This window comes from Ambystoma mexicanum, chromosome 4q, assembly GCF_040938575.1.
Source record: "Ambystoma mexicanum isolate Mex_15411 chromosome 4q, UKY_AmexF1_1, whole genome shotgun sequence".
NCBI lineage: Eukaryota > Metazoa > Chordata > Amphibia > Caudata > Ambystomatidae > Ambystoma > Ambystoma mexicanum.
The window spans coordinates 878,405,462-878,431,636 of record NC_090928.1 but is presented as its reverse complement, the minus strand read 5'-3'; the positions used below and the strand labels follow the sequence as shown (position 1 = coordinate 878,431,636).

The window sequence follows — 26,175 nt, the reverse complement described above, 5'->3', positions numbered from 1 at the left end:
CAAACTATTGAGTTATCTTGATTATTTGATGCATGAGTATGAATCTGCATCCCCATCTATCTCAAGGGTACTGCTACTCATCTTAAAGGGTTGTTTGGAGATCATCTAGTTCACACATATCATGATTGCAATTACTGGCATGAAAAGGCAGTATCAGCATAGAGAAGCCTACACTCGCAAGTTTGTGGTAGCACCTGGGAAGATGTTGATGTAATTTCCATTAAAGGGCTATATGGAGTATGGTGGTAATTATGGCTACTTTGATTGCACCACCATATCATGACCTGCTCTCCAACCTTGACTCTAACATCCTTTCTGTCCTCATCCTACTCAATCTATCTTCTACCTTTGCCATGGGCAACCATGCCGTCCTGCTCAGCCATCTCCATGATAACCAGGGTATTACCGATCAGGCCCTGGCCTGGCTGTCCTCTTTCCTCTCTGATCGACCCTCCCAGGTCCAACTTGGATCCTTCTTTCCTCTCACTCTCTACCTGTGGTGTCCCCCAGGGGCCTAACCTCTCTCCTTGGCTTTTCAACCAATATGTGGCACCCCTTGCACTGCATTGCCACTCTCTGCTCCAACTTTCAGTGCTATGCGGATGACACTCAGCTCGTTTTCAGGCTTCCTTCCGCCACCTTTTATCCTTCTCTCATCACTGACTGTCTGTCTGCTATCCAGGAGTGGTTTGCTGACAATGATCACTGCCTTAATGCCAGTAAGATGGAGATTCTCCTCATCGGCACACCTGCACCCTCCTTTCCTGTCACTCTCTGGCCGGCCTCCCTTGGCTCTCTTTCTGCTCCCACCTGTGAGGCCAACAACCTCTGGGTCATCTTCGAATCCATACTCTCCTTTTCTCCTCACATCCCTGATGTCTCAAAGAAGTCAAACTACCAACTGCACCTCCTTAGAGGTGTTCTTCCCTTCCTCTCCTTCCCCCAGAAGCTTACTGTCTCTAGAGCGATGGTTCTCTCTGGGCTGGACTACTGCAACAACCTCTTTCTAAATCTACCTGCTTCTACTCTCTGCCCTCTGCAACTCATCCAGAACAGGACTGCAAGACTTATTCTTGGCCTCAAGCCCTGGAATCAATTCTCTCCACCCCGAAATCTCTTCATTGGCTCTGAGTGGCTGCAAGATCCTTTGCATTGTCCACAAGGCTTTCTGGGGCCTGGGTCTAAAATACCTTCAACTCTCCCTCCATAAATACCTTTCCACTTGAGCTCTTCACTCCTCCACCTCCAACTCCCTCAAGGGCAGTCGCTTCTCCAAGCAACAAGTTCGGGGTAGATCTCTTTCCTCGGCTGGGGCCTCCCTCTGGAACAGCCTCCCTGCAACTCCAAAACTTGAGGAGAACCATCTCTGTTTCTGGAAGCACCTCAAGACCTTCCTCTTTGCTTCTGCCTTTGCTCCTCCTCTCCCCTGATGATCTTTCTGCTTCGGCACCGTGCACTTGGTAACCCTCTGATTTTGGGCCCAGGTCCCTGCCCACTCAGCCACACACCTGCACTGCCTCCTGGCAACCCCTGCACTTGGGTATGTTTCTGTAACCCCACAGTCACTTTATCTGCACTTATCAGACACCCCTTGTCTGTGCTTTAAACCTTGCACTTGCCACCATGAGGCTGTACTACCAATTGTTATTGTTTTTTATCTCTTGAAACACTTGTGTATGAGCGCGATACGAATAAAACATCATATCATATCATATAATGAGTTTGGAGAGAAAGTGCAAGGAATACTTGGTAGGAGTTATTTGCCGCCCATATAATCTCCAAAAATAGTGGAATTACTTCCAGTGGAAATTCCTTCAAACAACAGAAGAGACCTACGATGAGAGATATTAAAAGGCTTCACATGAAAAGTAAATGCAACAGATTGAAAAGGCAGTGTCTGTTTCTAGCCATGACTTTAAGTTTCTATTTCATAAGAAGGGCTCAGTTAGTATTCAGAACAGTCATTCAGGGTCCCGGAAGAATTTGATTGGGACCTGTTCTCTGAGATAAGCAAGATGATGACCGTTAGGCATGAGAGAAGAAATGCAATGGGATAATTGCAGGCTTAAGTCAACAACAGAGCAGCCGAGACTGGATCTGATGCTCTGAGATGAAATTAAACTTAAACTGTGAAATGAAAGGCATGTTCTGCATATATGTTTGAAGATTCTGATTAATCTAAATGGACTGTCATAGTTGTTCATCTTCTCAAGAATCATAAATCGCATCGTAATGGTTCCGGTACTACTAAACAGCTACTAAACAGGCCTACTTATTGAGATAAGCCTTATTAAAAGGCGGCAACCAGAGGTACAACCTAAAATGTATTTCTAACTCCCCAGATAATGTCACAAGACTGAAAGTTGTAAGGGTAGTAGCATCGGAATCATGTAACTCGGTGTAAAGTTTTGTGCTACAGACATTTATTATTTGTGAGTAAAGTGCGGAAAACCGTCAGTCGGACAGGCAACCTCCTGCTGAGATGGGAGCTAGTTTATTATGAGCGGCATGATTAGAGGAACCCAAAAATATATATGTTGCTATGTTTATTTGTAAAATAACAGTGTTTTTCATTCAGTGACTTTTTTTGGTGAAAAATGTAAAAGGGTCAAATAAAAACTCTGGTTGGTGAATTCCTCCTTCCCATCATTTCAACTATACAGCTCTAGGGGTCTATTTACAGAGAGAGGCTGAGAGGAGAGGGCCATCAGAGTCAAATAAAAGTCTGGGCTAAGAAGTAATCACCTTTCAATATTTTTGGGGTGTGGCTTTGAAGTTAAAAAGTGGTTGCGCAATCCAGAGAGCGGAGAACTGCCTAAAAATCATCTGGGTGAACTGAAAGAGGGTTGCAGGATGTAACCTTGCCGGGAGAGCTACCAGAAGTCTCCTGGGTGCAACTGTTGAAAAATGCTGCAGATTTAACATTGCCTGGGTGACAGCAATTAGGAAAGACTAAAGAGGCTGAGATATGTGTAAGGAGAGCAAGATAGAGGGATGAATGCTGGTGGATATTCATGACTGAGGTATCTGACCAGACCCCTGTGCATCCCAAAGAGAGGGTCCTGAAACGCTGATGTCTTTCCTAAGGGTCAAAGCCAGAAATCCAATGTAAGTAGTTTTTCCAAATGAACCAAGTTTGGGGATTTGTTTGATTTAATTTCTTACCCATAGTTAAATGTTCGGGTGTATGGATGTAGACTATTAGGACCCAATTCATGGAAATATCTGTGAGGAAAATAGGGACTTTATGTGCCACGTAAAAAATCCTGTTTGTTGATTCATGGAATCGACTGCGCAGTACTATTTTGTACTCTGTGGAACTTGGCACAGGCTCAGCACATCACTATAAGAGGCCGAATACCTTGCATGAGACACCACTCAGATTGTGGGCATGGCTTGCACACAGGGCAGGGTAGGGGCGTAACTCAGAAAATGAGGAACAACAAGGGAAAATGTGGGCGTGACAAGGGATGGCCTGCAAGCGGTCTATCGCACATCCACTATTGTGTGGAACGATCCGTATTCATGGATCCGAGCGTGCAACCTCTTGGCAGGGAAATGGCTGCACAAAGCTCTCATACAATGCGCCACCCGAAGGCAGGTGTCCAGACACTTGCGCATAGGATTCACTGCACAGAGGTAAGATTGGGTGTTGTATTTAGGGGTGTGTGGACACAGCCGCGCCTCTAATCTGACTTAGGGCTGCGGCGTGTATGCAGTATAGTGGGGTGCAGGAATGGTTTACTGGGGTTCACACACAGATTTTCAGAGCTTTACCTAAGTTACAATAAATCATACGCATGTTGTTGTGGTGCTAGTAACAGTTACGGAGGACCCCATGCCAGGGCCCCGAGATGCAGGCCTGCTTGTGGGGGACCCCATGCACTGTTTGAAGTGTGCATGTATTTGCCCCCAGGGTTGCATGCAAAGGTAGCTGTTCTTGCTGTTTTTGCTTTGCCTGGGGGCTTGTCTGGGGCTTTCCAGCCTTGACTTGCTTATACAGTTACTTTCCTCGAAGAGTTCCATGAATATGTGGAGCGCGCTGAAAAACGACTTCTTGGTGCACTGGCTTTGTAGGGTCTCTGTGCACTTTTCCATGAATCGGGTCCTGTGTATATTTTGATAAACAATAATTCAATTAATTGCTGTATGGCTAAAGAAAATGTGGTGATTTTGTTAACATGCGAAATTAACAAAACTCACTCCCAGTGTGAATGAAAACTATAGTTTGTGAATGTAATGAAGTACACTAATGTTCCTTGTCAACCCCAAAATTCCCTAAAGTAAGGAGGTGCCGTGTCTAAAAATTAAATTCGAACTGTCACCATTCCTCGGACCTGCCCTTTAAGCAGAGGGTTGCTGAATGTAGCGGAAGGTCTGGTTTCTGTGCTGGGTAGAGAAATGCTTTGCTAAATGAAACAAAGAGTACTTCCTAATTGAAAAATGTACACACGCTCCTGAGAGTGAGAAAGTGACCCTAATAGAAGAGAGAGTTTGTATTGCTTCAGGGTGAAGAAGGAAGAAGGTGTTTATCAATCCAAAATATTATCAAAAGTCAGTGGTGCTTTGAAAACTGCTAGCATTTTCAAGTGCATTTTCAAGTGTGCAGGGAAATTAAACATACAAAGTGCTGCATGTGTGAAATTGCTTTTGAAAATAGAAAAAGGTTGCAATTGGTCTAAATCTAAACCTTATCAATGAATGCTAATGTTCAAGATCTTGCTATGTCCCCAGGTATTGTTTAATTTTAACATAAAGGGGTTTTTGTGGGATGGAAGGGTTGAACTGTTTATTTGGCTGTGTTCCATGTACATGAGACCCACAAGTGAAATCCAGAAAAGTGAGTTTTGTATTGAAGATATGTTTTGTGCACAGAGATGGTGGCATGTGCAATCATTTGGTAGAAATATTAATTGAACCTATTATTTAATAAACATATATTCTTTCTGTACCCTAGATTGGGTCTTGGCTTATTGGTGGCACAGAGGGAGAGATCTACTTGGCTCTATTTGAGTCATAGACAGGCTTAGACCGAATCAAACACATGATATGTTGTGTGACACTTTAATTGGAGGGAGAATGATCTTCCCATGTTAAGGGTAGTCTCTTAATATATCATTACAAGTGTGGGTACGTAGCTGGGTTCTAGTTTGCTGTTTTTGATTCAATAGAAGTGCATTGTTGACAGGCTATTAATTCTGATGTAACCACATTGAGGTGGATAGCAGGTTTTTCATGCTTTGTTGAAGTACTACTATGGCTTGACCGCTGATAATCAGGCAGCTGTACAGAGGAACACAATTGTGCAGAGTAATGCAAAAGTAATCTGATTTGATGTGGCATTGAAAATCCAATAGGAATAAAGGGCACAGTTTTTGTCACGGTGCAAAGTTGCAAAAAAGCCATTTTTAAAATGAGCGCTATTGAAATTGAAGATGCCAGGAAGCAGCTCTTATCTAAGTTACAAATTCATGGTGAGTGGTCAGAGATGGACACTCGTGCTGGGAGACTACAATTGTACAAGAAATCACATCAGTAAGCATTGACATTTGGCTTGAAAGTAGGATGTTACACAAAGCTTTAGAGGGATTCTACATGACCCAAAATATTCGACAGGAACAGATTCAAATGGCTCAGCTCATGGCTCATTTATATTATCTTTTGCAATTAGTTGAATAGCAATTGCAAAATAAAGGGGCCAGTATGCTGAATCAGACTTGAGACCTGGAACAGGCAGGCCTATAAATCACTTAAGGCAATTAGAAGATAATTTACAGCAAAGTCAGATTTTCGAGCTCAACTATGAAGATCTCATTGAGCAACTTAAAAATGAGCTAAAAGCACATCAGACAGAGAGGGTGGGGTGAGAAATGCATTTCTCTGCACTGCAAGAGGCACATAAAGAGTTTGTGGAAAATTTGAGCACACTGCAATATAAGGTGAATGATCAAACTACTTACAGTAGGGCAATGTTGGGTGAGATTATGGCCTTTAAACAGATAATAAGTTAACTAAAAAGTGAAAACAGTTAGTTAATTAGAAAAGGGATTGATTTCCAAAATGACTTTGATCAGACAAACTAAGATTCAGATTCCCTGAAACAACAGAAAAAACAACACATTAAGGAAAAATCTTCTTGGACCAGGATAATACTGCTCTACTACAACAAGTAAATCAGTTGAAAATGAATGCAGGGTAGGGTCAGTCAGGTTCTCAGGAACTGACCAGAATTAGTGAAGAGAATATAGAGCTTATGGAGCACTCAAGCAAGCAGAAGCTGACCTATCACAGGCAGCGCACTGTAGAGATGCTCAACAGAAAGATCTTTTTATCTTGAAAAAAAGCGCCATGACTATGCACGCATAACACAAGTCTCTCAGAGTGTTTGTGAAGTACTTCAAAATGAAGTACAGAAAATAGAGGACTGATTGGTGGCTCGGAGAAGTGTGCTCAAAACCTGCCAGACCTTGATGTTAGAGTTAAACTTTTAGCTCTCTGAATATAAACAGGAAATCAGGACAGAGAGCAGCAAGTGTAAGAGTTGAACTAATGAAATAGAGCAATATAAACAGACATTGTGGTTCCCTGACCCATCACGGAATCGGATAGGGCCCTCTGATCAAGGAGAGATGCCCCTCCTATCCGGGGCCTCATATCAGTTATCCACAACCTCCCATATACAGACTGGAACTTACATCATGCATACCACTTATAGAGAACAGGTAACATGAGGCAGCTGGACTTACCTAGGCCTAGCCAAACGGATTCAGAAGGCCAATCCTTATCTGACATTGATGAATATTCATCTCTAACAAACAGAAGGGAAGGTTGCCTGACTAGCGCGTACTACTTGGAGACCAAAAATCATCATGTGAGTATTTCTGACCTTGAAAACTCATATGATGAGAAAATCAGAGAGTTAGACCTGCAGAAAATGATCTTACAAAGGGAACATCTAACCCAATTGAAAATGTCAACCTAAGAAGGGAATTCTAAAAACCTCCACACATTTCAGGTGAATGGGGGGATTTCCCCGGACTACCTGGAAGTACCTGTTGGCAATGGGTCTGATGAAGACACTGCGTTCTATCCTGGGCCTAAAAGTGACGATAAGGAAAGTGACCCAAGAGTTCACGGCAGCACAGGCGAGAGGAGTCCAGGCCCCATGATTCTGGGAGGTATTCCCAATCTCATAGAGATAAGGAGCACCTAGAAGACATGGAATGGAGTCCAAATGGCAGCTCTGAGTCAGAAGGTGAATGGACTCAAGTGCAAAGGCACAGAAAGACAGCAAAACAGAGAAAGGGTTTTGTTAAAGACCCCATCAGACAAATCAAAGCCATAAAGAGCTTCCTGACCACATACCATGATAATGCGAACTATTCGGAATGGGAGCACTTAGAACTTTATGAGTAAATGATGCAATCCTTTGAGATAAAAAATGATGTCAATTGCATGGAGTTTGTAAAATGGACATTTCCTCCTGAGTACTCCAGTTTCTTTGCAGGAATGAAGTACCAGGATCTTTATAAATGGTCCACCCCTTTTGGCCATTTTGAAACACTTCTTCACTCAGAGGAACCCAAAAGAGGCCAGTAAGGCTGCATATAACTTGCAACATGGGAAAGATCAGGCACCTAGGGAGTTTGTACAAAATTAAGAAGTGCATTTGCACAGACGTCCAGGCGGGTGAATACGAATAATAGGGAGTTTCTGACCACATGTTTCCATGTGCTTCCCAGATATACAATTACCAAGTTAGTGTTTGATTTCCATGAGAGCAGGACACTAGATTGGGTCATAGAGCAAGCCACCAGGATATATGAGGTCCAGAAACCCTCTGACAATAAAAGTAGCAAAAAAACCACAAAGCCATTTACAACCCCCTCTGCTGTGAGGGTGGAAGAGGTCACTACTACCACTCTTTTGGACCTGGAGATGGGGGCCTAAAAATACTCTGTTAACAAGCAAAATGAAAGGCAGCAGCGATCCTATGCCCCAGCCCAATTGAAGAGTTGTCAGGCAGGATTCCAGAGCAATGACCCCTCCTGTTACGTCTTTAAGTTACCAGTGCGCATGCGTGAGCCTCGTTATGGCCGCTCATGTGTGTTTGGAATAAAGACGGTCCGTGCAGCAGTTACCGCTGGGACCCTGGAACGTACGGATGTGTGGCTCATTGTGTCAGCGTGTGCATGCGTGTTTGTATCAGTACAGGGCGGCCTGAGGCACGGGTGCACCAGTGGTCGAAGTGAGCGGGAAAGGTCGGGAGCAGTGCTCCTATACTTTTTTTTAATTACCTTGTACAGCTCCTATACTTTTATTTTAAAAAGAAACTGTTCTGGAATGGTTTTGTTTTCAAATAAAAGTGTAGGAAGAAGTTGAAACCTTCACTTTCAGTGCACTGCACTGAACGTTCCCTTAAACAGCAGGTGCAAGTGTTTGGGTGGGTGTATTGTGTATGGGAAGGGTTGTGGTAATGGGGTTTGTGGGGAGCAGGGGCAGGCCAGCAGGGAACATAGTTCCACTACTTCTTTTCGTACACTTGGACCACTGGGGTGCACCCATCACATTGGCGACGAGGCGGGACACGGAGAGAGAAGCGCTCGGCACGTGCAAACGTGTCGTTTATGGGCATTTTTCTTTGCGTGTGTTACGAACTCGATACGAGTGATGGCGGCCATTTTGTTTTCAGTATGAGAGGCAGTAGCGGCCCGTGAGGGCACTCGTGCACTGCCCACATACCGAGGAGAACAATACCTCAATTTTTGGACACTCTGAAGCTCTCCAGCTGGGAGGACTGCATTTCAGACCTGAATATACAGGTTTTAGGTGATCAGCTACCAGAGAACATCACCAAGTGCCACAGCCCAAGGGTCCAAGCACATCAGAGCCAGTTTCAGCCAGGTTTGCGGCCTCTACTACCGACTGAGGTGCCTGTGCGATGGCGGATAGCGATGGAGAAGCCCCTCCAGCGGCAAGAGTGGTGAGGAGGCAGCATGGATCCTTACAACCCATGCAAGAATTCGACACATCAGGCCCACCTTCGAAATTGGGCCCAAGATGGCTCCTATGGATCAAAAAACTTGATATGTTCTTCGCTGCGACCAGAGAAACCGATGATGATGCGAAGGTGGCGACACTACTATACTCAGCAGGTACACAACTACTGCGTATTTATGAATCTCTCAACTTACCAGCAGCGACCTATACAGCCGTCAAGACAGCACTTCACGATCACTTTATTCCTTTGTGGAAGGTTGACTTTGACAGGTTTGTCATGTGCGGAGAGAAGCAGCATGACGGCGAGTCATTAGACAAGTTTTGCGCACGCCTAAGACAGCTGGCAAGTACCTGCAGGTGGGCAGACAAAGAAGTCTTTTTCATTTCGAATTTGCCTACGGGGACATAGAAACGCAGACAACCGACATGCGTTGTAGACATTCAAGGGACCTCCACACGAGTGCTGATAGACACATGGGCGTCTGTGTGTGTGCTAGCCACAGAACACTATGAAGCCATCCCGGGCCCGCCTCCCCTGGACAAGTCGAGAGCCAGAATCTTCACGTTTGGAGGTGACACCCCGTTGCCCATCAGAGGGGTGTTCGTGACCACGTGGCCCGTGGAGCCAAAGTCATTAAAGCCAGGTTTTTCATCACCGATGTCAGCCCACATTCCCTGTTAAGTTGTGTCGCCCCGGAGGCTTTGGACCTTGTACACTTTGCACTGGCGGTCTACCAAGGAGACATTGACTCACTTCTGGAGAAATTCGATAGTACCTTTCAGGGGATAGGCAAGCTGAACGCAGAACCAGTGCGACTACACATTGATGAGACCATCCGGCCTACGGCACTGAAACACCGTCGCATCCCGTTCCACCTCCGATCCCAGGTTGAAGAAGAACTTAAATCACTCAACAGAACGGACATCATTGAGAGGGACGAGGGGCCAACTCCATGGGTTTTGCCGATTGTCGTGGTGCCAAAGCCCAAACAACCTGGCGCGGTACGCATCTGCATAGACATGCAGCTTCCGAATGCGCCCATTAAGCGTGAATGCCACATAACTCCCACACTAGATGATATAATTGGCGAACTGCAGGGGGCCAAGATATTCTCTAAGCTGGATCTGAGAGCAGGATACCACCAGCTCGAACTGCATACAGACTCGAGGTACATTACCACCATCACCACGCACGAGGGTCTGTACCAGTTCAAATGCCTCAGCTTTGGTGTATCTTCTGCCGCAGAGGTTTTCCAAAATACCATCAGGGGTGCTCTGGCGGGACTCAAAGGGGTAATAAATATGAGTGATGACATTCTCGTTTTTGCCACATTCCATGATGAGCACATGAAGAGGTTGGAGGCAACCCTACAGAGACTGAAAGACCTAGGCCTCACCCTGCATCGGGAAAAATGCGAGTTCTTCACATACCGTATTGGGTTCTTTGGGTTTGCATTCCACGCGAACGGGGTGCCTCCAAACCCAGAAAAGATCAAGGACATCCGTGAGGCTGCGGCGCCCCAGTCGCCTACTGAGGTACGCAGTTTTCTGGGAATGGTTAATTATTGCGGCAGATTCGTCAAAGGGTTGGCGTCACTCTCTGAACCCCTGCGGCCCCTAACAAAGAATGACGCTGTTTGGGTCTGTGACAAGCATGAACAGGAGGCGTTTGTGGCAATCAAGAGAGCACTCTCCGACCAGGACACGATGGCATATTTTGATCCAACTGCAGAGTCGGAGATCGTCGTGGAAGCCAGCCCCGTGGGCCTAGGGGCGGTTCTCATGCAGGCGGATGCCAGAGGGGACATGCTACCCATCGCGTATGCGAGTAAGGCCCTCACGGAGACTGAGAGACGCTACTCGCAGATTGAGAGGGAGGCGCTGGCGATCCTGTGGGGATGCAAGCATTTCCAGTTATACATCCTCGGAAAGCCAGTTACCGTCATAACAGACCATAAACCTCTTCTGCCCATCCTGGCGGGCGTGTCCTCGAAGCCTTCTCCGCGAATAGAGCGCTGGATGCTCGCCTTCATTGAATATGGCGTCAAATTGGTGTACCGACCGGGAATGAACAATCCTGCGGATTACCTGTCCCGCCACCCCAACAAGGACAGTAAAATAAGCCAAGGGGAGTTGGTGGAGTGCCAGGAATTCATCCGCAACATCGTAGAAGGGGCAATGCCGGTGGCACTGGCCTGGGATGTCGTGGCATGAGAGTCATCCAATGATGAGGTGTTTAGGATCATCCAGGTCGCGATTTGTAGCGGGGAATGGAGAGATGTACTGCAAAACAACACTAGGCGGGAAAAACGAACCCAAAAACACCTTCAGGCGCTATGGAAAGTCCGTGATGAATTCCATAGAGTCCTAGAGCTGGCCCATACAAGCCATCAAGGGGTAGCGAAAACGAAGGCGAGACTACGACCGAAAGTATGGTTCCCGGACCTGGAGGGCCTAGTGGAATCACATGTGAAGGGATGCCTGCCGTGCCAAGCAGCGAGTCCCCTTGAAAGAGCTCCACCGATCAACTCCATGGAGAGGAGTGAGAGGCCATGGGGCACGGTGCACACTGATTTTGGATCAACCGGGAGGGACATGTACTTTTTAGGAGTGGTTGACCAGTGGTCGAGGTATCCAGAAGTGGAGCTAGTCGATTCAACAGCAACCGACCACACAATCCTAGCCCTGGAAAAGATGTTTGCAACGCACGGCTTCCCGGAAGTCCTGTGTTCGGACAATGGGCCGCCGTTCACCAGAAGCCAGTTTGCGCAATATCTGAAGGAAAAGGGGATTCAGCACAGAAAGGTTTCACCGCTTTCGCCCCTTGCGAATGGAGAAGCGGAGAGGCTCATGAGGACGCTCAATAAGGTCTTCCGCATAGCGGCTAATGGTGGAGGGGAACTGAAGAGAAACCTCTTTGAATTCCTCAGGGAGTACAGAACAACCCCCCACCAGTCGACAGGGGTTGCACCAGCCAAAGCTTTGTTTGGGCGCTGCCCGAGAGGACTCCTCCCGGAAGCTGAAGGCCGTGAGCCAGGGGTCATAGACAACGACCGAGTGAGACAGGAGCAAGAGGCCCACAACGAGAAGGAGAGCGGAAGGAGAGGACAACAAGACAAGGAGGTAGCTGTGGGAGACTCTGTGCTGGTCCGGTACCGCAGACCCGAGGGGAAGCTATCGCTGCCGTACGAACCACAACCCTGGACCGTCACCCATGTGAAGGGGTCAATGGTAATGGCAGTGAGTGAAAGGGGAACCGTCACCCACAACAAGTCATTCTTCAAAAAGGTTGACATCCCATCCCGAGAGGCTGGAGTGACGGAATCTGCAGCACCAGAGAACAACGTCGAGATCCCCGAAGAGGACACCGCAATGGACCCGCCACCAGTGGCAGGGGCCCCGCCACCAACCCCAACGAGCGGTAGGCGGTACCCAATGCGACAGAGTCGCAACCCACCTGTTCAGCTCAAGGACTACGTCCTGGACTCGGGAGACTGAATGGTAGACTGACACAGGTCAGCAACCCACCGGTGGGTCAGTTAGAACGGTTATTGATTGCATTGTTTTTTTTAAAGAAAAAAAGGGATGTTACGTCTATAAGTTAACAGTGCGCATGCGTGAGCCTCGTTCTGGCCACGCATGTGTTTTTGGAATAAAGACGGTCCGTGCGGCAGTTGCCGCCGGGACCCTGCAACGTACAGACGTGTGGCTCATTGTGTCAGTGTGTGCATGCGTGTTTGTATCAGTACAGGGCGGCCCGAGGCACGGGTGTGCCCATCACACCTCTGACCCTGCCACCTATGAAAGCCCTCGGTACAAGGGTACAAAACCGATCCTGGGGTATGTGTACACTCCCTCAGCACAAAGGGGGTGGAGGGGCAAACCAGGTAAGTACTTCCCAGGAAACTTCCCTCCAAACATCCCACAGGTGAGAAGTACCACTTCACCTCCCAACCTGATATTTTTCAACAGAAACTCTCAAAGACAGAAATTCCACAAAGGTCCTCCTCCTTCTCCATGGTTCCAGGATAATAGATCCCTGAACCAGGTCGAAGGTAGAATGAGGACTGAAAATTATGGGGAAATGTCCAATACCTGAGCTACTCCGCTAGAACGGACAGTTATCCTTTTAGGGAGCAGCGAGGTATGAACAGAGACCTCCCTACAACCTAGAGAAAGTTACTCAGCTGGATCAACAGGTCCATCAATTGACCAATTACCTGGGGTGCATGCCGAGAGCTCAGTCAATCCCTCAACCTAAACCTGCTTCCCAGAAACACCCAACACCCAGGTCTGATGCCCCATGGGGGAAATGACTGAAGGAAAATATCAACAAGCAGCAGGTTCTCGAGGATGGGACCCGGGTGGAAGGGTGATGCAAAGCCCTAGAGGAAGACATTCTTCTCAGAACAGAACTCCTCAGCCTGATAGTGACTCTTCTACCTCTAGAAAGATAGAACCCAAAGAACAGAGGGTAGGTAGGAGAAGTCTAATAAAAACATACTTTGTAGAGGGACAACAAGATAATCCCTTTTGAAAGAGAATAATCACTGGAGGAGTCAGATAAGGAAATGATCTCGTTCCGGAATGGGGGAACCCTCCCAAAGAAAAATGGGTCCCAAGAGATCCTGAATTCGACTGGGTAAGTATGGAGATGGACTCAGATCAAGAAACTCTTAGATCCCAATAATGCAAAACTGATCGTACAGAAACTGTAGAGGTATCCTCCCCACAAAACGGTTCTAAGAACTGTCTTCAGGTAAAGGGGGACAGCGATGAATCTGGGGAGAAAGTGGAACCCCCATCTATGCAGATTGCCAGATGTACATTTCTTCCTACAGATTCCAGTCTTAAACACGGAAGATTGCCCAAGATCACTCAGTGTCGGAGTTCAATTTCAATAAACTGACTGCCAAGCTGGAAAACAACTCACACTTTCTTTTCACCCTTAAGGAGAAAAAGGGTAGATTTCAGTCAGTGTGAATTATTATTTGGTAGATAAGGAATCTCATGCCACCCTCCTGTCCAAAAAGACATTCTACCAACTAATCTCAAAAAGGGGGAGAGTGACCAGATTCCCCTCATACCTCTTCCAGGAAAGCTTCAAAATTTCAATGGGAATCATATTTCCGTCAAAGGCACTGCAGATCTAGAAATAAAAATTGGGCAACATTGTTTAAATCATCCAGTGATAGTCGTGACTCCAGAGGGCACACCATGTTTACTGAGGAACAATCTCCTTCAGAGGTTATCACACCTGAACAACTACTTGAACAAGGTCCCCTGGACCCAGATTAATCAGCCTATAAAACTAAAAATTAGTACAAATTATATGAGCTTGAATGGCACCTGCCATTTAATCGAACAACATTCTTAGAAAGTGGAATTTAATTTACAGAATAATCAAGTCCCAGACATCACTGTCATCTCAGTATAACAAACTGGTGATGGGAAACCTTCTCAGTTCTTGAAAATCAACATTCCTCCCAGTATTAAGTGGCATTCCACACTGGAAGGGATCATTTGAAATGCTACACCAGTCCAAACTCAGAAGAAACATTCAGTCTCATGAAAAAGGAGTGAACCCGGATAACGGGTCCTTTAAGATGAGGTAACAGTATCTGAGATGGATGAGGATGCAGATCTTGCTCAAACATCAATAATCAGACCGACTGAAGAAGTTGGCAAAAAGGTACGCTGTTTTAATAACACATCTTTAAAACAGGGAGTACAACAAACATCAACGGAAGCCGCCCAGATTTATCTCAAAGCATTACATTAAAAAAACACACTTATATACTAAATATTCGTCATGACTGACGTCAGGATACGTGGCAAAATAAGAAAACCTACTCAGGATTATAGTTGGTCAACAGGGAACAACTACATATACTTTCTATGGGCTACAAAGACGTGATTGGACCTCTAAGGTCAGGTGGGCAACTAAGCCCATACCAAGTGCAAGTCATCTTCTATGTCAGTCTAAAACTCGACATACTATTGGCTTATCAAACTATAGCATTCCTTAATATGTGGCCCTCTATGATTGGTTGGCACCCTAGTACCCTTCTGGAAGATTCCACATGCTAGCAGCACGCAAATGGAACTCCATGTGCTGGGGGGATTGGCCTGGTCATGCCTCCCCGCCCAATTAGCCCAACAGCCATCATCACTCCTGCAGTCTGCCATTCAATTAATACATTTGAACTTGGCCTTGTAAAGGCTTACTGCGCCTGGGAATAAAAGGGGGTGAAGCATGGTCTTATCTTCTGGTCTCGGTGTAGCTCGACCCAAAGTCTATTCTCATCCGCTCACATGACTAGAGACCACATTTTCAAGCTCTTCGTTGTATTTTAATACCATCACATGAAGAAATCTTGGCACCCTCGATGGTTTTCATTACACCTCAAACAGGATTAGTGCAAGCTTCTCACATTTTTGTATCTTATTGAGTACAAGGCTGGGCTCCTGCTGGCCCCAACTCTTGACATTGGGCCAAGCAAGGCTTTCTCGAATCTTCCATCATCGTCAGCTATTATTCTGCTTCGCCACACTTCAAATTCTTCCATTCACGGAGTCCAAGTTTGCCAAAGTGCGTTTGTGGAACATCCAGATTCTATATATTCCTACGTATATACATTGGCGCAGCCTTATGATTACTTTGTCTACTTGCGTTACTGCTTCTGCACAATTGTAAAATGGTTTTGCATTTTCTTCGGTGCCTCTCCGCACATACAATCTTCATTTCAGGGGCAAAATGTTACATACTTGATTACTTTGCCATAAGGTTCTAAAGGGTCTATATCCTTGCTTCATTCATATCTCTTCTGTGTGTGTTACCTCAACTTCATTGTGACATTACCAGTTCTTTCCTCATTCATTTTCACACGTCGTCTGGAACTTCCCTCAGAAGATCGCCATTTCTTCATGCATACATAAAGGGCTTTCTCAATGGATACCTTGTTTTGAGGACTTTTCGCAGTATTGGCATTCTCACTGGTATTGCACACGTTGCAATTTCCGGTTGCCAACATATAGGCATAATAGGGGCGGAACTTCCTGTATAGGTACTTGACTCCTCCTCTACAGGACAATGAAGAATCAGCTCAAAGTCTGACAGACATTCATAAAAAGGATGAACAGTTGTTTTTCCCCATTCAGATACATGAGGGGGAGTAGCCTGTGCTCACCAGAGTATGCCTGAATAATGGAAAAAGCTTAATCAGTGAAGGATTATTCAGGAAACTCCCAAAAGATCAAACCATTCCCACATTTAAATTGATTGATAAATGGGAAGTCGGTCTGGAAACCCCAAATTACAAACATTTCCTGCCGCCTAACATGTGTATGCTAAACATTTCTATTGGCAACAAAAACATAGAACACAATTTTTGGGTTGTTAGATAGGCCCCTAACACATTATATTTAGGTTGTGATATTCTTAATCGATTCGCAATCAATTTGGATCTAAGTAATAGTAACATATGGTCACGACTGGGAGTAACCCCATGGGCTTTCACAACCCTGAAAAAGCATTTCAGTCAGCTCAATTGCTGCCTTATGCAGTTGAAATTCAAGTGTGAGAAGAGGTTACCACCACAGGACAGGTGCAACAATTCATGATCTCCCTCAAAAGGAAGCGAGGAAAGAACATCAAACAGCATGACGCCTATGTAAATTTGAATTCCCATCTCCAACAACAAGGTTTGCCTTTACATCCAACACCTCTAGTGGATCTAGAACATGACACCATTCAAATATTGGCAGATAACAGCAACCCTCAAAGTATCACTTTGGGCGCAGACACCTCTATTGGAATGACAGTAGATGCCCAACATTATTCTATTGATTTAGGTAACGAAAACATTGGATCAATTCCTCATTCCTGTTTTGAAATCAATGACATAATTCCTCCAGAAAAGATTTTTACCCATCATGGGGGGAATTTCTTGATGTGCTCTTCATGCCCTTATGGGGTTCAAGATGTCACCTGTGACATCAGGAAGGACGAGGTGTTATTTAAAGTGAATAACAACTACCTTGAATCCTTGGAACCTCCTAGCCAGGATAACACCACAAAAAAGAAATCTCTCTACCCAACTGAAGGATACCGCTCAAATAGCCAAGCCAGAGGTCTTTCCAGGTTTCAAGCAGAGGGTCGAAGAATGGATCAATCTTGCTGATGCCTGTGAGAATGACGAGCAAACACAGAAACTGAAACAGGCATTCTTGGACTACTACAATATATTTTCAGTAGACTCATATAACTGTGGATGTACATCCATTCATTCCACCACCATATCCATGGACCCAAAGATGACACGAGTATTTCTGAAACAATACCGGTTACCTCTCACATCCATGGAGTCACTCACAGATATTATTAAGAACTTTGAAACCTGTGGAATAAGTTGTCCGATCCACAGTACCTTTAACAACCCGGTACTGGGGATATTAAAACCCAACGGCCAATGGAGACTATGTGCAGACCTGAGGGAGTTGAACAAACAGGTCACATGTCAAAACGGCCACTTCCCACCATCGATCAAGGGCTGGCACAGATCCAAGCATCAAAAGTGTACACATCCATTGATTTGACCAATGGTTACTGGAGGGTACTTGTGAGTAGGTAAGACCAAAACAAGCTAGCCTTTACCTTTGCAGGGCAGCAATACATGTGGACCAAATACTCTTTGGATACATAAACTTCAGCAATAACTTCAACATGTATCTGAATAAGGCCATGCCAGATTTGGACAAAAGGGCAACCTGTGCTAAATAGATGATGTCCTGATCAAGAGCTCAACTTTGGAGGTACATATAGGAGAAATCCACTATGTTCTGACCCAGTTGCAGAAAGCCTGAGCAAAGCTGTCCTTTTAGAAGGCACAATGGTGTAAGACCTGAGTGAACATCTTAAGGCACAAATCAACCCTGATGGTCTGAATCCCCAGACAAAGAAAGTGGAAGCCTTATTGAAATTAAAAGACCCTGTGAGAATTGAGAAGCCTTTTTGGAGACACTAATTACAATCTGAAGTTAATTGAAGACTACGCATTAAAGGGCAGAGTAAAGTGGGAGTGGGGTCCGGAACAATCCGAGGCAGTTAAACAACTGAAAAGAAGTCTTTCCCATGCTCCTTATTTGGCATACCCCATGAAGAATATGGAGTTCTTCTTGGAGGCAGGGTTTTCAGATACCTTCCTAACCGGGATATTGTACCAAAAGTACAACAAGGTTGACAAAGTCATCTCATACGCAAGCAAAACATTGTCCTCTGTGGAGGAAAAATTCAATGACTGTGAAAAGGCATGGGCATTGAAAAACTACTGTCTGTTTATCCAGGGAGAGCACATTATCGTACAGACTCCTACCCAATCCTTGCAATACTTACAAAGTAACAGGATACGGGTGGGTGATGCAAGTAATTCCAGGATTACTTCCTTGATTCTGTCCATGCAGGACTTTCCAGAGGAGGTCAGAAATGGCTAAAACAAGAAGAGTCCTCTAGCGCAAAGATTGGCTGGCTTGCATGATTGTGCTCAAGAAAACTGTCTCAAGGACGAAATTTTAATGACCAAAGACAATATGGAGGCATACCTAACATCCCCAAGAAGACACGTGTAAGGGGATACTCACAGTCTATGTGGTTGAGTGCTCCTACCATGTTGCCAATAACAGGGGAAAAGAACTAGTGGCTGGCATTGGGAATGCCTGGTTGAATGACACCCCAGAGCACTCAACTGGTTCCAAAAATGGACCCCGAAGTAGTCAGGTGGCAGAGTTAATTGCCATTCATTAATCCATCCTCACTTCAGTACACCACCAACTCAAAGAACTGGTCATAATCACCAACTGTGATTATGTCAGGAATGGGTTTGTGGAACACCTGATTGAACCGAAAAATCGAGGCATTTTGTGTGCTAACAATCATCCCTTAAAGCATCGGAAACTGATCTAGCCCTTTGATGATCTGCTGACCTCTAACAGGATGACCATCTTTTGGAAGAAGTTCCAAAATAGTGGGGTGCGATAAAAGTGGGAATCACCTGACTGACCATCTGGCTAAAACCGTAGCTCCTCAGGGGGATTTCATAGAGACAGAATCCCTTCTGGGAGAAATCTAAGTCACTGCTGTAACCAGCTCTCATAACCGCGTCAACAGTGCAATCTCAACTGCTCAATGGAGAAAAGATACCATGGATGCAGTTTTGATCAATGCACAGAAAGAGGACCCAACAAAGTTTCCTCAAACAGAATCGCATTATACCTGTAAAGAGGGTCTACGGGTGTTGATGGAGTTTTCCAAAATGTTCCAAAACCAAGATGGTTTGTTGGTAAGGTGATCCCTATCTGGATGTGACCAGTGGGTTGTACCTATCTCATTTCGGAGCATGATGTTAAATCATGCCGATGACTTGGCCACTGCCGTTTATTGGGGATTTCATACTACATTGGAAATCTTGCTAGAGGTTGCATACTGCCACACATGAGCCTGGAGCTGAACATTTATTTAAAGGGTGTCTCCTGTGTGCTCAATTCCAACACAGTTCTCTCACACACAGATCTCCCGTGCAGAAAAGGGGAATGGCACTACCTTGGTCAGATTTGCAAGTCGATATCGTCAGGCCAGTGATTCACTCCTTTAGAGGAAACAAGCGCATGTTGACTGTGACATGCTTGTTTACCAAGTGGATAGAATGTCTTCCTGCTCAAAATTGTAAGGCCAAGACAGCTGCCGTGCTAATGATCAACCACACATTCTCTCGTTTTGGCCTCCTGCAAAGGATTGAGTCCGACTGAGGAAGTAATTTTAATAGTGAGGTGACGATGAAGATGTGGGAGATTCTAGGAGTAAAAAGAAAACTGCACATTGCCTACCACCTGGCCTCGAGCAGAGGGATTGAGAGGTACAACAAGATGATTGTGAGCATCTTGGAAATGTTTGTGGCTGACTCTGGGCCTATTTTGGACATTCAATTACCGCTGGTCATGATGGCTATTAGGTCTACACCAGGGGTGCACAACTGATTTTGAAAGAGGGCCGAAAGTACCTTACATGATGGCTATAGTGGGCCGAAAAGTAAATGTGGGTAGGCCGGTAGGCACGGTGGGGCGTGGTATCACAGGAGGCTTTTCCAACCCCTAAATCCTTATTAAAACACATGGAAAAAGAATGTTTTTGAGGTGTAATGATTTTTATTTGTATTTCAAACTTATATTTTGTACTACACATTTTCCATTGTTATTTTATTTCTATTTAGTTATTGCCTATCATCTGTTTAATTAAATTATATATATTTTATTGACACTTGATTGGACATTCCATTATTTTGGACTGCTATACTTTGCTGTTTGGATTGCCCACGAGGAGTATGGCCTTCGCTGAGTCAGGTTTCTACAAAAAGCAAAGGATGTAAATCTCCTAACTGTGCCTGTTTTAGCTTTTTTTTTGGGTTCACTCTTGGAGTGCAACACTATTCCCCATAGCCCCCACCCCTCAACCAAACACTATGCCCCATGGCTCCCACCCCTCAACCAAACACTATGCCCCAAGGCACCCACCCCTCAAGCAAACATTATGCCCCAAGACACCCACCCCTCAACCAAACACTATGCCCCAAGGAACCCACCCCTCAAGCAAACACTATGCCCCATGACACCCACCCCTCAAGCAAACACTATGCCCCAAGGCACCCACCCCTCAAGCAAATACTATGCCCCAAGACACCCACCCCTCAAGCAAACACTATGCCCCAAGGCACCCACCCCTCAACCAAACACTATGCCCCAAGACACCCACCCCTCAACCAAACACTATGCCCCAAGACACCCACCCCTCAAGCAAACACTATGCCCAAGACACCCACCCCTCAAGCAAACACTATGCCCCAAGTAGAAGGCTCTAAAGTAGAAGGCTATTAGGGTAGCTCAGCAGGTTGACAGACTGTTGCTAAGATGAAGTTCCTGTTAATCGTATGACTTTTTGCAATTCCTTATGAATAGTGCTATAAAATATGTTTGGCCAGGGCATGGGTTGGGCTGCTTGCTTGCTTATAATCAGGCAGAGGTGGGGGTATCTCTGCCCCTGTAGTGAAAATCAAATGTTCACACAGCCATCAGAGGCAAGGGCTCATCTCACTAAGCGAGCCAAACAGAAGGCTGCACACCGATGCCAGAGACAGGCGCTTAACTCACTGAGCTATCATACTGACTGTAGGAATCCAATGACAACCAAGCGTTGATTGTTATTTATAGCCCAGTCTTAGTGTGCCCAGCATTGCGGAATGACTGCTTTCAGCAGTGATGGCCCCCTCGCCCCTTAAGGACAGAAGAATGAAACATGCAGCTGTTTGGGGAAAGGATCAAGGAGCCCAGGGCACAGTGGAGCCGACTTATGAATTTCCCGGGGGGCCCAAATACAGGAAGTGACATCGCTGGCAGTTATAGGACCGCAAATCCCCGGATCACATGCTCACTTCTTCAGTGAGCAACTCTGGCCAAGGCTCTTTGGGCAAGCATTCAGGATGGGTCTCACAACTTTAAACAGTGTGCTATATTGAGTGGGCACCTCACTCCTTTGAGCATAGTATCAACCGTTGCTGGTAATCTCACAACTGACTGTACAGTTTCACTCTTGGTCATCTCAGTGACCCCATATATATTAATGGAGTCAGTCTCCCATCTGGGAAGACAATTATATTTCTGTTAAAACACTCTGAATTGTCACTTCAGTTTTCTCGATCTATAGATCCATACCAAATTCATTCAATGTGTGTGCAGGGGTGATAACTTTTGCCTGAGAGAGCTACAATGAAATGCAACAGACCTGACAAATGGCGGTCTCTGGGGAACTGCCAGAAAGTCCTCCAAATATGTGCTTTATTTGTTGGCCTGCCAGTCAGCTTGGGCTGGGGGAGGAAAGATGAGGGAGGTCAGGTACACTGATGTTTGGCTCGGCTCAGATGCAGGGGGCCGCACGTTTTTCTGCGGCCTCATTGAGCAGCTGTATGTACCAGATTACATTGGGGGCACTTAAGCAGGTTGACCTAGTGCTGCTAACGCTGACCCTCATGTAAAGGAAGTAGTGAGCCTTCCCCAAATCACAGAACTGTTCTGGGAATTTCACTGTCTTGCATTCAAATTACTAGCTTTGGGTGTGCCTTTGATTTTAGTAATTATTTTTAGAAATTGAGGGACAGATGCAAAGCAAGAGCTTCTTGCTTTGCATCTGTCCCACAATTTCTAAACATCGTTTTCCCGCTTTTGTCCGGGCCGCCAGAGAGAGACACAGTATGGATGGAACAATGGGCCATCCATACTGCGTCTCTTCTCTCTGGCCGGGGGGGACTCAGCCCTGACTTCATTCTGCGGGGGGGGCAGGGCCCCCATCCCCCCTGTACTCGGTGCCCTGCCAGGGCAAATTAGGTCACCAAGCCCCAGCTTCCCTCAGTGAACCTGGGGGCTGGGTAAAGCCTGCCATGCTGCTGCTCGCCCACCCGGCTGTCGTTCGCAAAGCATTTTTTTATGAACTCACCGGGAGGGCGGGCGAGCTGCAGGGCATAGAGAAGACGTGCATGCAGGCAGGCAGGCAGGGGGGATGACTTCTTGTGCGGCTGGCGTGGCGAGGCTGAAATGCCTTCCGGCATCAAGCCTTATTGGCTACGTCAGCTGCACTGCTGGCCCCCCATTGGTGCAGCATACACACACACTACGTGACTCACAGGAGTCACGTAGTGTGTGCTGACTGAGCAATGAGGGGCAGTCTTTTTCACGGCCTGTCAAGGAAGAAAACAAAGGCTTTCTTAATGGAGGGCGACCGTTGCTGCTTGCGGGCCGCCTTCCATTAGGAAAGTCTTCAACCCTGCCAGGCCGCATCCAGCAGCATCACGGGTGCACCCATGGTCTACACCATCTTCTGCAAATAAAATTTCTCCATTTGAATTTATGATCGGATGAAAAATGGTGTTACCTCAGCATCTGCTCTATAGAATTCAGGAGCAGACACTGATTAACCTGTCCACTACTCATGAGTACATTGAGATCCTAAGGAAGCACCTCCATCATGCTTTTGCTTATGCACAGCACAACTTAGAGAAGTCGACTGAAGGAACAAATTCATACTATGACCTAAAGAACACGAAAATGAGTATGAGGTAGGTGACAGGGTTTACATGTAGAATTTTCATAGGAATCAGACCAAGAACAGAAATATCGTCCATCTTGGTGTGGTAGTTTTGAAATTGCAGATAAAATAATCACCTGTGGTCTATAAGATCCACATCCGAAAATGAGAACTATCGGAAGAGAAATGGGCCCATAAAAATCAATTTAAAAAGCTGTCATCCCATACAAGCTTTACAACTGATTGAGGAGACCAATGAAGTTAGAGCCAAGGAACCATCTGAGGAATGAAGGTAAGGCAAAAACCCTGGATGGAAACTAAAAAATAAATATAACAGGTGAGCGGTTTAATATTCATCGGAAATGTTAAAAAAATGGTTTTGTAAATGCCAAGGTGAAATATTATAAATGTTTCTTAATTTAAATGCAATCTTGTCGCAATTTCCATGCAAGGTTGTCTTTCAAATTCAGTGTACTATTATCCAGGCAATGCAGTTTTAAACCAAATATACTTAACCATTCTTTTTACTCCTCTCTTTAGAGTGATTATCATCCTTCCTTCCAGTCTGGGAAACAGAAGGATTGGAGTCTGGGCAGGATCCCAGTGACCCTTAAAAGAGGGCGGGGGTCTGTGATAAGAATCCCAGAACACAAAAACAAAGAGGTGGCGCGCACAGTGCCCACTCCCTGAGGATGGAAAAGAAGCAGGACGTGCTCCATCAAAAAAAATGTATTGTGGAAAGAAACACTGTCCCCTGCTCTTTCCTAGGAATAATCATGATGAAAGAGCCAGGTGGGATCTGTGGGGGTAAATGGCAGCCCCAGGATCAAATTAACTGAAAGGCCATGTTAGGCCCAACATTTTCAGAAATACCTTCTTTTCATGGGAAGGCACACTTGCACACCTGCAGTCTGAAAAACCAGCATCATAAACACTACTCATGTGCCTTGTGAATTCAAATGTATGTACTTCGGCATTTGACACAAGGAACATATGAAACATGAAACCAGAATTGGAAATTGAAATTGACATTGGAAAGGAACTTTGTTGACTCATATACAAAAGGAAGCATTTCACTTGCAACTGCCCCACGTTAAAATGCTGTGTACATTGAAATTTAAGAGTACAAAATGGGCCTTGGATGTGAAATTCAAAGCAATGAAAGTACCTTTCATTTCATGTGACTGACTGAGGCCTACTTTTCAACACTGACAGTCTTGCCAAAAAAAGAAATATGCCTTGAACATGTGGGCATTCTACAGTTTGGAAGGAAAGGAACTGTTTAACAGTAAAATCCCCTGGCATAAACCATTCAAATATAGATCATAAAGTGACATGGACATTGATGTCATGATAAGAGATATTGCCCGGCCTTCACATGAAAAGTAAACGCAACAGAATGAAAAGGCAGTACTTTGTGTCAGCTGCCACATTAAAAAGGCCTCATGTCCCTAAGGAATTGCAACCTTCACAAATGTAAGTGTCTGTTTCTATGCCTTTAAGTTTCTATTTCCAGAGAAGGGCTCAGTTTCTATTCAGAACACTCATGAAGGGACCAGAAAGAATTTTATTGGGACCTGTTATCTGAGAGAAGCAACAAGATGATCACTAGCATTGAGAGAAGAAAGGCTGATGGGATAATTGCAGGCTAAACTCAACAATGGAGCAGCAGAGACTGGAACAGATGCTCCAGAAAGAAATGAATCTTAAACTGTGGAATGAAAGTAAGGATCTGAATATATGTTTGAAGATTCCCATTAGTTTAAATGGACTGATAGTTGGGTATTATCTCACGAATCATAGGTTGCAACATAATGGTTCAGGTATCACTCAAAACTGCTTAACAGGCCTACAAATTGATGTAATCCTTATGCGAATTTGACCTTACGGACCAGACATACAACCTAAAGTGAAGTGTATTTCTAGCTCCAAGAAAATGTCACAAAACTGGAGTTTGGGGAGGTAGTAGCATCAGGAATCATGTAAGTGTGTGTAAAGTTTGGTGATACAGACTGTGAAAAACCATCAGTTGCAACTGCAACCTCCTGCCGAGACAAATGTTAGTTAATTACGAGCGGCATGATTAGAGGAACCCAAAAATATATTTGTTTTTTATGTTTATCTGGAAAATAAAAGTTTTTGTCATAATTTTAATATTTCTGAGGTGTGGCTTTGAGGTTAAAAATTGGTTGCACAAGCCAGAGAGGGAGAATTGCCTAAAAATCATCTGGGTGAATACTGACAGAGGGTTGCAGAATTTAACCTTGCCAGGACAGCTGCCTGAAGCCATCGGGGTGCAACTATTGAAAAATGCTGCAGATTTTCCATTGCCTTGGAGACAGCAATTAGGAAAAAGACTAAAGTGGCTGGGATATTTGCAAGGAGAGCAAGATAGAGGTATGAGTTCTGGTGGCTATCAATGACGGAAGTACCGAAACAGATCCCTGTGCTTCCCAAGAGATGGTCCTGAAAGATTAATGTCTTTCCTGAGCGCTGAACCCAGAAATCCAATGGAAGTATTGGATCTTTATATTTGTTTTGAAGATTCCCATTAGTTTAGATGGACTATCAGGTTGCATCAGTCGAACAATGTTTTTGGTCTGATCATTTATTTCTTCATTTTGAGGTTCCCCTCCCATTGCTTCCTACTAAACCATCAAAAGTAGTTAGACCCTCCATAATAAATCACAACTGTAAAAGGTTTCAATGGGGGCCTTTGCGCCTAAAGTGCTACCTCTTCTACCATCTATGGATGAGAGTCTTTCCCTTGATGTTTTTACTTCTACTTTTAGAGCAGCTACTAATGAAGTATTTGATTCTTCAGCTCCCTTTAGACCAGTTAAACAGCACAAAGTAGTTTGTTTTAACCAATGGTTTAGCTCAGAAGTTCTGCATGCTAGAGGGGTGAAATGCAAGCATCCGTCAGATGACACTGCAGCAAAAACACAAAACTGCAACTAGGAACTTTAAGAAGGAAAATGTCAAAGCTAAACAGAAAAATGTGAATCAAAGAATAGAAAAAGCTAAATCCAAATCAAAAGAACTGTTTA

General features: G+C 45.1%; 1 long non-coding RNA gene across 1 annotated transcript in view; it reads left to right on the top strand.

Annotated features, from left to right (window-relative positions):
• LOC138468049 (uncharacterized) overlaps nucleotides 1-25,279 on the top strand; it is a 134,995-nt gene extending 109,716 nt beyond the window's left edge. The window contains exon 2 of the long non-coding RNA XR_011268188.1: nucleotides 23,666-25,279. This is a non-coding gene — a long non-coding RNA (uncharacterized lncRNA). The remainder of the gene's footprint in view (nucleotides 1-23,665) is intronic.
• The last annotated feature ends 896 nt before the right edge of the window (nucleotides 25,280-26,175 follow it).